Source organism: Phodopus roborovskii, unplaced genomic scaffold, assembly GCF_943737965.1.
Source record: "Phodopus roborovskii unplaced genomic scaffold, PHOROB, whole genome shotgun sequence".
In the NCBI taxonomy this organism is placed as follows: domain Eukaryota; kingdom Metazoa; phylum Chordata; class Mammalia; order Rodentia; family Cricetidae; genus Phodopus; species Phodopus roborovskii.
In genome coordinates, this window is record NW_026126563.1 from 4,891,339 (window position 1) to 4,908,605 (window position 17,267).

A 17,267-nucleotide genomic window follows, 5' to 3' on the forward strand; every position below is an offset into this window, starting at 1 on the left:
GGTGTTGTAGTGTGTTTAGGTAAGAGCTATGTTGTCATTACAGGTGGTGTGTGTGTCTCTGAACTATACTCACCCCAGGTTTGGAGGATGCAAGGTAGGGATTTGGACTTGTAAGCGTGGTCCTGCCTTGTTGAGCAGCAAGCATCTCTTACACGTTTAACTGCATTTGCCTCCTCTGAGTATGGCTGCCTTCCACTCAGAAGGATTTTCTCTCAGCTGTATCTATAGATTCCCAGGCCTGAGCCTGGAGGAGGGTGTGTGTCAGCCACTTATGAAGCCACTTCCTGCTGCTGCAAAACACAACAAAGCTTAGGATAATTCCCAGTGGCCTACATTAGTGTGCAGGAGGGAAAATAAATAATTAAATAAGAGCCAGGCCCATGATTATCCTTCCTCCTAAAGACCGGAATAGTTCCAAGATGAGATAAACAATGCAGGTCATTTATTGACTGGTGAAAATTCCTGTGAAATATCTACCTTTATCTGCTGAGCATTTGACATTTGAGCCTCTTAAAGGAAATGTGAATAAATAAAGTTAGATCAGCAGGAATCAACTCCATTATATTCGCAGCAGGTTTAATTAGCTATGGGCTTCTAAAATATTTTCAAATTTCTAGGCAGACACATTTTTATTTTGATACATTGATATATTCTCATTAGTAATATTAATACAATAAACAATATATCAATGCTGTAATAATTCTGACTTAGGAAGGGCTGTGTAAATAGAATGAAGAGATTCTTGTTCAACAAAATCATTTTAGTTTTAAACAGTCACTTGCTTACTAGTTACATGTTTGTGAACGAATTCTCTCGAAGACTATTCAAGAAAATATTTTTAAAAGTAAATTAATCTTCCATGATTGATCTCTCAGACCATCTGTGCTTTTGAGCTATTGCTACACCTTGCTTCTGCTCTTTTTGTGACACAAAAGGTTCACACAGACACTGGGGGGGGGGCGTGCAATGGGGGTTCCCCCTGAGCTGCACATGCCAGCCACGCCCTGTGGGATGGCGATTACTATTCCTCTTCCACATTTCTGTCTTTCTTTTCTTTCTTTTCTAGGCTACATGGAAGAGTGTGAAGATGAGCCAAGTCTTACAGATGAATCCTGGGACAGAAGGTAGATATCAAGAAAACACTAATGTCACCAAAATACAACCCAGAGGTGAGAATAAGGGCGTGTCCACGCCCATGGGTTGTTCCATACTACCACATCAGCGAGAGAGGATAGGACACACTGAATACTTGCTATTTAAACATATTCATGGCAGGGAGTCCAATACATATGTTAGCATGCACTTAAACAGAGGCACAGATGGGAGAGAGTTGTGCAATGCGTTTACGATCCAGTATCTTCATCTCAGGCTAAAAGGAACCTCAGACAACCTGAAGCCTTGTACACCAGCCATTCATTAACCCAGTGTTTGCATTAACTAAATAAAATGCCTCAGACAACAACTGCAGATTTTACAATTTTGTAGACATACTGAAGACAGCCGAAGACAAGTGTGTCTGTTGGCAAGATTTCACACAGCACTTACAACCCTGGCAAACAGATATCCACCTTATGAGCACACCCAGTTAGATGGCTTTGTCCTGCATGCCACACTCCTCAATCAGCGAAAGAGCTAGGCCTGCCACGAAGGGTTTCCCCGCTAAACACTCAGTAGAATACAGTAATTCACAGCTAAGACAGAGGATTTGCTAACATGCCAGTGTTTGCCAGAAAGACCATGGTCACAAGAGTTGGGTATCTTTCCTTCACTTCCGAATTTTTAATTTCCAAACAATCCAAGAACCACTTTTGTTTCCTCAAGTTTATTTATTTACCTGTTTGTTTGTTTGTTTTTCATCAAAATCTTGTTAGAGCAATTATCTGTTCTTGAAGTTTCATCCTTTCTTCTGGTAGTTTTTTTTTTTTTTTTTTTTTTTTTTTTTTTTTTTTTAATAGAATACAGGGGTCAGGCCTCAACTGGTACTAGTATTAAAAAATGAGAGGCTATTGTCCTCATTGGAGGATAGTTGAAGCAAAGAGTTGAAGTAGCTTTTCCAAAGTTGTTCAATTTAAACAAAGGCCAGGCAAGAACAAACATGGCAGAAGAGGATTATTTACTGATTAGTAAGCCATGGAAAACTCAGTGGTGTCGTATAACTTCCCATCTTTCCTGTAGTTCGGGAATGGGAGGACTGGGCATTCTGACCTGGGGCCCTCCATGAGGGACAGCCACTAGAAGGCACAGCAACTGGGCTCCCTGTTGGGTGATGCCAAGGAGAATAAGCAGGCAACCGCCATCCCTCTATGACTCAACCAGCACCAGCGAGTCGCGTAGCATCACCTAGCCCATGCTATTCATCGGCAGTGATTTGCCAAGTCCAGAGGGGAATTAGGCTCTACCTCTTGAAAGGAGGAATGTCAACAAATTTGCGGGTATATATTAAACATACCACAGGGACCAAGCCTGAGCAAGGATGGAAGTCACCTTGAGAAGGCTGTGTGTGGCAGGGGTGGCTGGAGTATGGGAAGGGAAGTCACCGCTGGAAAGTGCGGTGGCCACAGGAAGGGCCCAACCTTGCACTCTGGTTCCAATGAGAATGCTATGAGAATGTAACACAATCCCAGGAGATTTTTAATATGGTAAATAATTGAGACAATCACATAACAAACATAATCTAGTAGTTTTATCTGGCATTTGTTAGGCAGTAGGATGCTCTCACAGTTATTTCAGTAACACAGACTGCAGACTACTTTGGAAAAGATTAAAGAAAGCTTTGTTTTGCTCTCTCCAATTCTGCTTTAGCATGGCTCTCTAGGGCAGCTGTTAGCAACCGTTCTGACCAGTGTGGTAACAAACGCATTCTGCTTAGGGTGCCATGGGGCTCTAAGTGATCTGATTCTCATGTTGTTGAAATGCAGAGTAAGCAGTGGGAAATTGTGTGGGCGAGTTTGGGTCCCTGAAGGGAGTTTGCCTCTCCCTCCCGCTGCTAACCTTCTGGGTTATTGAATGGGAACACACAGGAGGGTGCTTTGGCAGGTCCTCATGGGGCATAGCATGATGCTGCACAAATAAAGAATGAGCTTAGCAAAACAGGAGAAAAAAACCTTGAATAGAAAGAGGTGATCAGAGCCTGCCCCCAGAGTGTGCTGTCTTGTGGGAGTGGCTGGTATCAGGGCACTGGCTCCAAGCCCCTGTGTTCATAGGACAGAGACCCTGAGAGTTAGCGTCTGTGTAAGGGAGCGTTACTGTTAGTAACAGATGAAACAAAGAGGAGGCAGAAGAAACACTTAAGGTAGCAAGGGAGATAATAGCAGATTGACACATAGCCAGAGGCAGAACACTAGGCTAGGAAGGGCAAGGCCCTGGGGTGGAACCTCAGAAGCATGCAAGCATGCACGCACACGCACGCACTTGCACACTGCAAGGGCAGCAGTGCAAGATGGTGGCAAATGTGCCTGGGAGACACTAGCCACGTGCAAATGAGATTTCTTGTATCTGCAACTGTCATTTTAAACATCTCCTGGACCCACTTCAGAGTGGCAGGGTCCTTGTCAAAGTGATAACTACATGGAATTCATAGGTCTTTATCCCAGGCAACATGAGGAGTTACAAAGTATTTGTATGTCTTGCTCTATTTTCAAATACCCAGAATGAGCCAGGCATGGAGACACAGGCCTATAATTCCAGCCTGGCTGAGGCAGGAGGGTCATTAGTCCGCGACTCTAGCTCAACATACAGAGTGAGTTCAAGGCCAGTGTGAGCAACTTAAAGAGATGTCTCAAAATAAAAAGGCAAAGAAAAGTTGGGCATGTTGATCCATGTTGGAGTACTTCCCTAGCTAGCATTTATAAGATCCTGGGTTCAATCTTCAGCGATTAAAAAAAAAAAAAAAAGCCTGAACACAATTAAGAGCCATGGCAAGACAAGCATATAATATTCTATAAAATTTGAAATGGACATAGAATGGTTAAAATGTATATGCATGTATCTATTGATGATTATATATGTACTACAGCATAAATGCTGATGTGAATAGAGACATATATCTGACTTTTATTTAAAAGCTGTGTCTGTGTGTAAAATTGTCAACACAGTTGCAGCCATTGAGGTAAAAGGCATCAGAAATTTCGAAATGCAATTATTTTTATTCTAGGCCTGTAAAATTGAAGCATATTTGCGAATACATGAGCAGAAGTCCATGCATTCATATGTAGCATGAATTCATATGTAGCATGAATTCTAATTGGTATTAATAATAAAAAACTCAGAGTCAGCCATCAGGGAGTAAAAGCTGAAAGCAGCCAGCCACTGGAGAGCTCTGACCTCTACCAATGATCAGACCAAAGGGGCGATCCTGTCCTACGATGGCCCTGCTTCAGGCTGACTGCTGCTCAGACTGTGTCCATCTCTAAGGACCCTCAGACTGCATCTCTCTCTTTTTTCTCCTCCTGTTTTATATTCCTCTCTCCGCCCAGCCACATCACTCCTGTCTCCACCCCCTAATGCTGGGATTAAAGCCATTTGATCCCAAGTGCTGGGATCACCTGTTATGTGAGCTGAGTTTCTCTTTTAGACAGATTCAGTCTCTTGTAGCTCAGGATGGTCTTGAACTCACAGAGATCCATGTGCCTCTGACTTCCCAGTGCTGGGATTAAAGATGTGTTCCACCACTGCCTGGCTTCTATGGCTGATTAGTGTGGCTAGCTCTGGGCTCTGATCCTCAGTCAAGCTTTATTTGATGGAACATAAACAAAAATTAAAGAAAATGGAAAATCCTGAAAAATATATTCAGAGGCTTCCAATGTACAGTGTTTAATTTTTATTTTTAGCCTATGTGCTTTTCAGTCTAGTCTAGATTTTATTTTTATGTTTTATTAAGAAAAAAATTTTAAAGTCAAATGCAGATGTATCCTGTGATCGTGGGGAATTTTCCTAAGACTCAACTGCACTAGGAGTTCTCTGTATCCGGAAGGGTAGCAGTGAAGGATAGTAGCAAGCACACGCCTGTCCAGACGGCCAGGAGTAGCCCAGCACATGTGCAGACTGCTGGTCCCATCTTCACATGGATTTTATTCAGCAAGAAGTCAGGACTCACCAAGTCTGGCCTGCCGTAACTTCCCTGAAAGGCAGCCACTAGTGACCTCCTGAGGTGGCCGGGCAAAGGCCAAGTGCTCACAGCAGCGGAGGGAAGCAGTGAGCCCTGCCTGCTCTCGGTTCCTGGGGCTCCCTGTCAACGTCATCTATTTTTAGGGCCTTGGCCTGTACTCAGAAGCAGGTGCAATGACTGTGGCCTCTGTTCATATCATAAACTCTTTCCATCCATCGTGATGTGAACACTTTCATCCAAGGCAATGATGAGTGACCCAGAGCCAGAAACACAATTAAAAGAGAAGAAAACAAAACTCAGGGTCAGGACTGGGGAGGCTGCTCATTGGGTGAGAACACTCACATACGTACATATCACACTCACACCAAACACACACATCTATATATACACACCACACACATACATATATACATGCCACACACACACACATCCATATATACACACCACACACACATCCATATACACCACGCACACACATGCATACACACACACCATACTCACATACGCTTACACCACACACACACACATGCATATATACACGCCACACACATACATACATAAACATATACACACCACACTCATATACTCTTACACAATACACACACACACACATACATATATACATGTCCCCCACACATACATATATACACACCACACTCACACATGCACACACACACCATACTCACACACTCTCACCACACACACACATACATATATACATGCCACGCCACGCGCACACACATACACACCACACTCATACTCTTACACCATACACACACACACATGCATATATACACGCCACACACACACACATACATAAACATATACACACCACACTCACATACTCTTACACAATACACACACACATACATACATATATACACACCACACTCACACATGCACACACACACCATTCTCACACACTCTCACACCACACACACACACTCACACACACTCACTCACACACACTCACACACACATGCATATGCCTCTCTCTCTCTCTCAGCCGTTTTCATTTATGTTGCTGTGATAAATATCCTGAGAAAAACAACTTAGGGGAAGAAAAGGTTCAGCTCACAATTTTGGGTCCTAGCCCGTCATTACCAGAGTGGACGTGCCAGGGACTTGAGGGAGCTTGTCACAGTCACAGACAGGAGCAGGGAGAGATCAGCACATACGCTCCTACTGCTCCTTATTCATTCTTGGATCCCAGTGCCCAGAACTCAGCTCCCTTTCCCTAGGGATGGTGCTGCCCACAGTTCACACCCTCCAGGACCCAGGGGATGGTGCTGCCCACAGTTCACACCCTCCAGGACCCAGGGGATGGTGCTGCCCACAGTTCACACCCTCCAGGACCCAGGGGATGGTGCTGCCCACAGTTCACACCCTCCAGGACCCAGGGGATGGTGCTGCCCACAGTTCACACCCTCCAGGACCCAGGGGATGGTGCTGCCCACAGTTCACACTGTCCAGGACCTAGGGAATGGGGCTGCCAACAGTTCACACTGTCCAGGACCTAGGGAATGGTGCTGCCCACAGTTCACACTGCCCAGGACCCAGGGAATGGTGCTGTTCACAGTTCGCACTGTCCAGGACCCAGAGGATGATGCTGCCCGTTCACACTGTCCAGGACTTAGGTGCTGCCCACAGTTCACACTGTCCAGGACCTAGGGAAAGGTGCTGCCCACAGTTCACACTGTCCAGGACCTATGGAATGGGGCTGGCCACAGTTCACACTGTCCAGGACCTAGGGGATGGTGTTGCCCACAGTGCCTCCATCTTCCCACATCGATTAATGTAATAAAGACACATAGATATCCCCACAGGCAAACCCGATGTAAAAAGCCCACCAGGCAAGTGTGGAAGCTCTCCTTGTGTGATTGTAAAGTGTGGCTAGTTGACAATTAAAGTCAATTAACGAACACACATGCACACACACATGCATGGGCATACACACACATGCACACACACATGCATGGGCACACACATACATGGGCACACACACATGGGCACACACACGGGCACACACACATGCATGGGCACACACACACATGGGCACACACACATGCATGGGCACACACACACATGCATGGGCACACACACATGGGCACACACACAGGCACACACACGGGCACACACAAATGCACACACACATGCATGTGCACAAGCACACAGACTGGGGAATCTGCAGGAGGGCTGAGGTGACTGTCTGCCTGGCTCTGTCTGAGCTTCATGCTGCCTCGCTAGTGTGCAAGCGCCCTCAGGGGACACCCCCCCCAGCCCTGATGGAGGACAACATTGAGAACTGAGTAAAAATCACCAGTTCACACATTTTTAATTTCTAAAATATTTACTTTTAAACTTCTGAGATTATGAAATGTGAGGACATTTAATTCTCCAGGTGCTTATTCCCCTGAAACTTATAAGATTGTTTACCTCAGACTATAGAAATATTGATAAAAGAATAATTATATATAAAAAAATGCCCTTAAGTCGTCAGGGAGTGGACTATACTGTCCTGTGTACTTGGTTCATTTCCAGGAGAGCTTCCTGCCTTGGAAAAAGGTGTCATGCTGTGCCATAGGTGTCAAAGGTCAACTTGGCACATTGGTGTACTAGCCAGGACTCCTGCTGAGCCACAGACAGGTGGTAAAAGGTTTGTGGGAAAAGCTAGGACTCAGGGCAGTTTTAATGCTAAGTGGCTTTGCATTGGAGAAATGCCCAAGGGTCATGTCTAACACAGCCACTTGCTAATGACTGATGGGAGATCAATAGGCACCGGGAGGGGAAGCTGCTTTATCACCAGGAAGCTCACATGCCATCAGCCTGGACATGAACACCCAGCCCACGGCTTCCTTCCACCCTGGTATAGAGACTCCTGGCTGGGGCCAGTGGCCACACACGCCCCAGAGCTGCTAATCAGCTCCAAATCAGCAGAGTGGGGAGGACAGTTTCTTTTTATCCTTTCCTCCCGTTTCACTGGTTGAGGGTTCCATACGTGCATGCAATGTGTTTCGATCTAGGCCACCCCTGTTCCCTCGCACTATTCTTCCTGGGTCCCCACCCACACACCGCCACGTTACCCCTTCCGTCTTCATGTGTCCCGTCTTTTTAAACCCCCGGGGAGGCCACTTAGTGCTATCTGTATGTGCAAGGCATAGGACCCAGTATCAGAGAGGGGACCCTGAAGAAAACTGCCTCTCTCTCCCCCAGCAGCCATCACTTGACAGTGGCTCTTCAGGTGGGGGCGGGACTTCATGACCACATCCTCCTCAATGCTGGAAACTTGGCCGGTGTGACCCTGCACAGGTCTCAAGCACACTGTCACATGTGCCACAAGTTTATGCGAGCAACTGCTCGGACGTACCCAGAAAGCAGTTTCAAGCAGTCTCCCACTGTGCTTTTACGATCTTTCCAACCCTTCTCCTGTGATGACCCGGCAACCTTGAGAGGAGGGGTATGATGCAGACGTCTGACTTAGGGCTGAGCGTCTGGACCACGCATGCGTACGTCTCCTTGCTAATCACCCTTGGATGGGGACAGGAGCTTCTCCGACGAGAACTGGGAGACACCCTCGGGTCTAATAAACGTTCTAGGGATACTGCATCTATTTGACAACATAATAGTGGTGGGTTCTCCCCTAAGGCCTGTGACCTACCCAAGTCACAGGTTCTTGGCCCCTATTATCCGTGTCGGGCATGAGTTCCATCTTGTGGAGTGGGCCTTCATTCCAATCCAAAAATGATCAGTTACTTCCACAGCATCCGTGGCATCATTTAACCAGTGGGCACATCTTGTCAGGCCAGCTGTTAATTAGCTCACAGGGTTCACGAGTGGGTGAGCTTGTTGATTCCTTTTCTCCTCTGGTATTGTGGGCTTTTGTGCTGGGGATCCAAGCCCGGGGTACCATGTTTGGACAACAAGCACTTGGCTGAGCCACGCCCCAGCCCATGACTTACGGAAGTTTCCTCAGATCTCACCTTCCTAGTCCTCAGCAGCTGTCAGCCCCCAGGATGCTCTCTTTCATTTTAAGGACGGTATTTTTTTTTTTTAATAGTTTGTCCTTGAGCGAACTTGTGGCCTGTTCCTGGCATAGTGTGTTTAGAAGCTTCTAGATGGCATCCTATGTGGGAACAGAAACCTCTGGTGACTTCGTGGTCTCCTGGGCTATTGCCTGAGTTTAGAGTCTAGGCACAGTCTACAGCAAATGTGGCCACTTCAGATCACATGGTTTCCAGTTTCCAAGCCCAGGCCAACTCTTCCTCCATGCACACCTTCCCATCTGGAAATCATCGCGTGCATCCACAGGTTACCTCAAGCAGTACTCTCAATGACTATCTACTTTTAACTTCCAAGTCCCTCTGTTGTTATGCCACACCCATAGTTAATCACTAGGTGACAACTGTATCTGGATCTTAGGTGAGCATAAATTTCTAGTGCATAGCAAGTATGTCCATAGTAAATATAGAACAGTATGTGTTCACCCTGAAGAGCCGGCAGAAAAGGGTTTCAGTCTTAGATACCATTCCAGAAGGATGCCAGTACCTAGGAGGGTGTGTGTGTGTGTGTGTGTGTGTGTGTGTGTGTGTGTGTCTGTGTGTGTGTCTGTGTGTGTGTCTGTGTATGTGTGTCTGTGTATGTGTGTGTGTGTGTGTCCTGTGTGTGTGTGTCTGTGTGTGGGGGATGTTGATTGGCTTCTTCTATGATTGGCTTCTTCTAACTAGGCTATAACTCCTAAAGTTTCCAGAACATTCCAAAACAGTACTACTACCAGGAGACGTACGTGTAACAGCGTGTGATGGCTGATTTTGGTTGCCAGTTGACATACCTGTTAACAGAGAAAATGCAAGTGACTGAAGCTCTTTCCTCTGATTGGCCTGGAATCGTGACTGTGGGGCATTTTATCTTCTGCTAATTGATGTAAGGAGCTGTGCAAGGTGCACAGTTCCTCCCTAGGCAGTCGGGCCCGGGATTCACAAGAAAAGTAGCTGAACATAAGCGTAGAAGTGATCCAGTAAGGGGCGCTCCTCCATGGTTTCTGATTCATTTTGTGCCTCTAAATCCCTGCCCCGATTTTCCTCAGCCAGCGATAGCTACCTGTAAGTATGGGCTCAGCTCAGGTAAACCTCTTCCTCCCAAGGTGGCTGTGGTAGTACCACAGCGACAGAAGCCCTAAGCAGCACAGGGAGACGTCTCAACTACTAAGAGAAGACCGAGAAACGATCACAGCCAGAGGGGACCTAAGGGAAACTGTGGATCTAACGGAGCACGGTACCCTGCCTGGGATCCTGATCAGGAGAAACACTGAGGAGAGCTGAACAAACAAGCGTGGGGTTGCTGACATCACAGTGCCAGCACGGATTTCATGTGTGGTCAGGGCATTGTGGAATGAGACACTGAAGTCAGTGTATTAGAGTTCTCTAAAGGAGCAGACTGATAGAATAAAGACACTCACATGACACACACATGCACACAGACACACATACTAGCATGTGCGTGTACACACACAAATGCATAGCATACACATCACACGCATGCACACACATACATACACATGTGCACACATGTGCACACATGTGCACATACACGTGCACACACACATGCACACACATTCATGTACACACATACACCCACACATGTACACACGTTCACGTGCACCCACACGCTCGCATGCACACACACCACATACACACACACACACACACACACACACACGCACACACACACTCAGAATTTACTAGACTGGTTTACAGGCTGTGGTCCAGACAGTCCAGCAATGACCATCCTGTGACAGAAAGGCACAGAGCATTACTTGCTATTCAGTCCATGAGGTTGAGGGTGGATGCCTCTCAGTAATCCCAGGCTGGTGTTGGAGTCCTAGAAGATTCTCAGAGAGCTACTGATCTTCAGTCTATAGTGGACTTCCAGAGAAGGTTCGGATAGCAGAAAAGTGCCTCCACATAGGGTAGAAAAACCTGCCAAAGAGAGTGAGGCCAGCAGGCAGAAGGAAAATTTTCTTGTTTCTGTGACAGTCCTTGTGGACTGCCACCAAAAGGTGTGGCCCAGATTTTAGGGTGGGTCTTTCTTCTTCAAATAATCTGGTTCAGAAAGTCTCTCATTGGAGTGCCAGGCAGGCTGGTTGTAGTTGATCCCAGAAGCAGTTAAGTTGACAACCAAGATAAGCCACTGCAGGGAGCCAAGGACTCTAAGCTTCTTTCATGGCCCTTCTGCCACCTTGGAACTCACCTAACAAATTGATTTTTTTATTTAAAAAGTTTACTTTCAATATATTTTGATCATATTCTTTCTACTCCTTCAACTTCTCCCTGATCCTTCCCATCTCCCTACCCATCCAAGTTGATCTCTCTCTCTGTCTCTTTCTGTCTTTCTCTCTTGAAAAACAAAAAACAAAAAACAATGGTCTAACCAAACGCAAAATCAAAAAGACAAAGCAAAACAAAACAAAAATCACTCATGTGTGCCACAAACGCATGTCCCCTGTTATGAGCGCTTTCCCACCAGCATGGTCCCACAGGCATGTAAGCCCCAAATAACATGCAGAGACACTGTATTAATTGTGAAATTGTTGCCCGGTTACTAGCATTTCTTATTGGCTAGCTCTGTCCTATATTAACCAGTTCTATCAATCTAAGTGTTTCCATGTGGTCTTATCTTACCAGAGAGACATCTTACTTCTCTCAGGGCCTACATCTTGACTCACTCTACTATATCTCCCAGAATCCTCCTTGTCTCTTAGTCCCGCCTCTCTTGCTTTCCTATTGGCCAACGGGGCTTTATTCATTAGCCAATAAGAGAAACATATTTACCGAATGGCATCTCCTATCAGTCCCCCCAAAACATGGAGTCTGCTTTGTGCGAATTTTTCACCTCCAAAATTCCTCCTAAATAAAACTTGCCCCTCCCCCAACATCCAGGGGATTTTGTCAAGTGAAAATTCAGAGGGAGAGAACTTAAACGTTTGTCTTCATGGCAACAAATAATGACACAGTCACTGAATTTAATCAGTCCTGAAGGGAAGCTGTGACATCTTGAATAGGAGTTGTTTCCACAAGTCTTCTAAGTGTTACTTGCTGCTGTGGACAAGGGTCCTCTGGCATAATGTAAGTAGTGCACCTTTATAAGCAGCACCTGGACTGCAGAACTATAACCAGATACCAGTAGTGCAGTCTGGATAAAAAGGAAGACGATTGAAACTTCCACCTTGGTATCCCCACGTGCTAGCAACTACTCAGCTCCCGCCTGGACTTGGGAGGGAGGGCTCAGGAACATTTCAGAACAACTGAGAAGAAACTTGGCTTCAGAGGTGCAACCACCATGTGTGTTCCCGAGCTTTCTCCTACCATTGGAAAGATTTCAGGAGGGAAAAATCTCTACCAAAGGTTTCAGAAGGACTGTCCATGGTTATGTGCTGGGGCGAGGCTTCTTGGTAGTGGGAGTGTGTGTGAAAGCTGCTCAGCTTCCTCCTAGACAGGAAACAGAATGAGAACCAGGGGGGGACGTGTGTCACTGTCATACTCCCTGTGACTCTCTAACCAGACTCCATCTCCTAAAGTTCCCAGAACTTCTCAGTTTACTAGGACTAGCGGAGATGCAGGCCTGGCGGGAGAATGTCACACTGGGACCAGTCATGAGCACATGTGAACCCTAGGGCTTCCACTAAAAAGGTCTTAGAGTCTCTTCTCCCATCCCCGTTTAACAAGGACAAGGCTGCCTGGGAGGTGCAGACGGAAGCTCCATGTTCAGATCTCATTCAGCCTTGTGGGTCTCCCAGGCATTAAGTAATAACTCCCTCTGTGTCTGTGCGTGCATGTGCACACGGGCACACATGTGGTTATAAAAATTAAATATAGGAACCATATTTTGAGAGTACTTTTTTATTAAAAAAAAAAGAAGAAGGAAGAAGGAGTTTCAGTGCTTGGAATAAATACAGAAGGAAAGGAAGGGATTCCACAGAAATCAATCTACTTTTATACACTCCCAAATTATACTCATAAAGAAGGAGCCTGCAGCAGAGCTGTCAGTCATGATAAGGCGATCAGCCTGAGATTTATTATGAGTTCTCCTTTCATGTATTTGGTGGAAAGCATCCCACAGGTGTGTTTATATTGCCAGAGATAGATGGAGATTAATTGTGTGCCCAGGCACTGAAACACATTGACATCTTTTATGAGATTTAAGTTGTGTTAGGTCTAACCATTTTTTTTTAAAGAACTGTCCAGAATACTCACATGGAGAAGGGATACAATCTCCTTGGGGTCTGAAAGAAAAAGCAAGCACATTGTCATTTACCCTTGGGAAACAGAACTCACGTTTCCCCTTTCTGCTCCCCAGAAGCTCCCCTGGAGGGTAAAAAAATGTCCTAAGACCCCTTCACATTCATCTCCCCACCCCATACAATACACTTGTCCCTAAGTTGTGTTCCAGTAAGAGCCTGAGCCTGTTAACACTGAAACACAACTTTGCAAAGAAAGTTGGGTGGAAGATATTTTCCTCTTTGCTCTCACTGCAGTAGGATCTGTAGCCAGAAGAGGAGGCCATACTTCATGTGTGTTTAAATATGACAGACTTGGGCAACAGGGTTAGTTTACATCCTACAAGACACAGGTAACTCTCATAAATGTTTTGTTTCGTCTCTTTGCAGAGAGACTGGATTCAGGGAGAGACTTTGTGATTTGGGAGAATTTTGGCAACACTATTAGCAAATATGGTGATTGCTTTACTCACCATTACCCAAAACAGCTTCCAAAAAGCAGTCAAAAGGGAAAGGCTGGGGTTGGTTCACAGGCTGAGAGCAAGTTCCATCATGGTGTAGAAGGCATGGTAGTAGAGGGGGCTGCTCACTCTGGAAGACCAGAAAACTGAGAACATGCTCTGCTGGCTTTCTCTTTTCCTTTCTTTCCTCCCCTCCCCTCCTCTCCCCTCCCCCCACTCCTCTCCCTTTTGGTACCATGAGTTGTCGACACAGAGGAGAACACAGTTATGCTAGGCATGAGCCACAAGACACAGAAGCCTTCCTCTGAGGCTGTACTCTGAGCTGGCTTGCTGATACTTCATCACCAGTAAAGATTTCTGACATCTGCAGTGGACACACGCTAACGGATGTTGTTTTATTTACAAACTGAAAGTGCTACCTATTTAAAAAACAAAAACAACCACATGGTGCTGTTTCCTCAAAAAGTAATTATATTACGTAAGTGATTCCCTACTCCCAAAATTAATGTCATAGGTCATAGGCACATACTTTAAAAATTAGAAGCAGGGTGTTGGTGGGATAGCTTTATGGGTAAGCCTGCTTACCATGCAAACTTGAGGACCTCACTTAAGCTCCTCAGCACCCATGTTCAAGCCTGGGGTAGCTTTGCATGCCTGCAACGGCAGTACTGGGCGGGGGCAGAGCTGAGGGTCACCAGAACTAGCTGGCCAGCCAACTCAGTTCCATCACTTCCCGTCTTCTTCCTGTAGGGTTGTAAAGACAAACAGGTATTCCAACCAAGTCAGGTTCTGAGAATCAAAAATTCCTTCAGCTGCCCCAAGTCTCAAGAGCTGTAGTGGAACAGGTACTACAGAAATGCTCATGAACAGGGTAGAAAGTCTTATCCCCCACAGGCACATCCAAAGTCTTCTTTCTTAGTCATTCTGACACTTCAGGTCTGATTTAGGAGGTGTAGACAAATGAGAAACCTCTTTGGGCTTGAAGGAGGTCCGGATGCTGAGACACACAAAACCAGAAAAGGGCTTCTAACCCTGAGACAGTGGGTAGATGGTAGTTGCCAGGGCTAACCCAGGTACTCCATAATAGAACAATGGAAGGTACCCTTGTTTTTAGGAGACCACCCCCAATATCTAGAGTGATGGCTGAAGAGGCATCTCCTGATGCCTCTCCAGAGAGACTGCCACCTACTTAGTCAGCTTCCAAACATGCTTGCTTCTCTTATCTTCTCCAGTGGTAGAGGTCATGGGAGTTTTAATTCTTCAATGATTCTCCTGCTAACACTCAGACCCACCATTTCAGAGACAAGATAGAAACTTACAGAACATATTTCCCCTTGCTCCTTTATTTCTTCCACAGGAAACATTTGCATGTCAAATGGCAGTGGTAGCAGAGATGGTTCAGGAAACTGAGACAGATGAGGGCAAATTCCTCCCACCTACCCGTGTATAAAACAGGACGAGTCTCTAGAGTTATGGGGATTTCTCAGTCCTGGTCTCTTTGGAAGAACGAATTCCATTGAGTGACACAGACAGTTCAAAGAGTTTTGTTTAGCAAAGCAAAGAACTTCAAAGAGAGATTGTAGTCTATTCTAAGCAGAGAGCTACTCAGTAGTTTCTGCTTTGTGGTTGTATGTGTGTTATGAATATTCACGAGGTCAGTGGCATATTCATGCACCAAGGTGGTCCATTTTCCTTTCACAAAATGTGGTAGACCAGATCTCCCTTTAGGGTATTTCTTCCCATAATCCTCCAGAAAAGCCAATAAAGGGAGGTAGCCAAACAACAATGTAAATGAGACTACAATAAAGAAAATGTCTTGAAGACACAGATCTTCATCAGTTGGTCTGTGGGAAGATGTGCCTCCAGTGCCTCCGCTTCTGGTATTGCAGGGACAACCAAACTACACCGTTAACCACAAGGGGCATTGTGATTCCCAGGAGACAGCTACCGTTCTGGTTTCCTCATATCTGGCCCTTTCTTGAGTCTGCTCATATCCTCACGATTGCAATCACAACTAAATCAGTTAATACATTTTATTTTATTTTTAAATTGAGGTTTTACAGTGAGTGCTGGGGCTGAACTCTACTATCCTGACACCTGGACAGGTCCCTGCACAGGCAGGAATAGGAGCAGTGTCTGAGAGGGCCCCTGAACACGGTTGCTCATGTCTTTCTTCTACCTGACAGTGGAAAGATGTGCAGCTGCGGAAATGAGCCTCTTTATTCCAAACCCCAGAAGTTCCGCAGAAGCACTGTTTGTCAAAGGGCATCAATTGGTTTGAAAGGAAAAAAAATAATAAATTAAAAAAAAAAATAAGTGAAATGAGAAATGGTGTTCCTGGTTTTATTGGTGTAAGATAAGAAAGTGTCAATAGAAGGAGGTCTCCAGTGACCTCCAGTGACCTTGCAAGTCCAAGAGGCTGACCTCTAGTACACACCACCGCCTCTGTGACATCTCCACCCAGCAGGGCCTATTTGTGTCAAGTAAGGTGATAGGGCTGATCTTATAACAAAGATGCTCTCGCACAACTCTGGTGGCTGATGACTGATACCTCGTGTCTTAACTAGACTTCTTCATCAAAGCAAGCAGTCAAGAAAGTCCTCATAAAAAGACTCCCAGTGCCCCCAGCAAACCTGCTCCGTTTTCAGGCAGCTCAATTATTAAAGAGGAGGAAAATCATCATCTCTTCCTCAATTTGACCTTTCCACCAGGAACCTCTTTAATTTTTTAATTGTCTTTAAAATTACTGTAATTTTACAAAAGGAGCCGTGATTTCCGGATAAAGGCTCCAAGGCGGGTCTAACACAAAATCAAACTTTAAATATTTACTGTTTTGTCGCCAAGCAGTTAAAATCTATTTTGGTTTGTTTCCCTCCACTATGTCTTAAGCTGTGACAATAGTAACCTTCTGTGTCCTTTGCATCAAGCAAGCCCAGTGCATCCTGGGCCTCTGTCCTAGTCCATGGGCAGAGCACATGACCTCTGGGTTTATCAGAAGAGTGGACGGGCTGACCTAACCACAGGGCTGGTGGGAGATTAGATAATCAATAATTGTTGAGCCCTTTGAAGACATGAGGTGCTGAGGAATGACTAATGCTTCCCTGGAAATTAGAGCTAGCAAATATAATCACTTTTGATCCAAGAACATAGAGGATAATCTAGAAAGACTCTTTTCTGTTAGATTCATTTAAATCATAAAGGGAAATGTGCTTTGATCCTATTGTAGGATCCAACAATAGGAACTTTCCATTTTATTTCAGGGAAGATGAACTCATGGAAACCCCTAGAAAGAAAGAGAGAGAACATCATCTGAGGGTTTCTGCTTTTTTTGTTTTTGTTTTGCTTTTTTTTTTTTTTTTCAAGTCTGTAATGGCCTTGGGAAGACTCAATTCTAAACCATGTGCCTTCTCCTGGATTGGTCAGACAT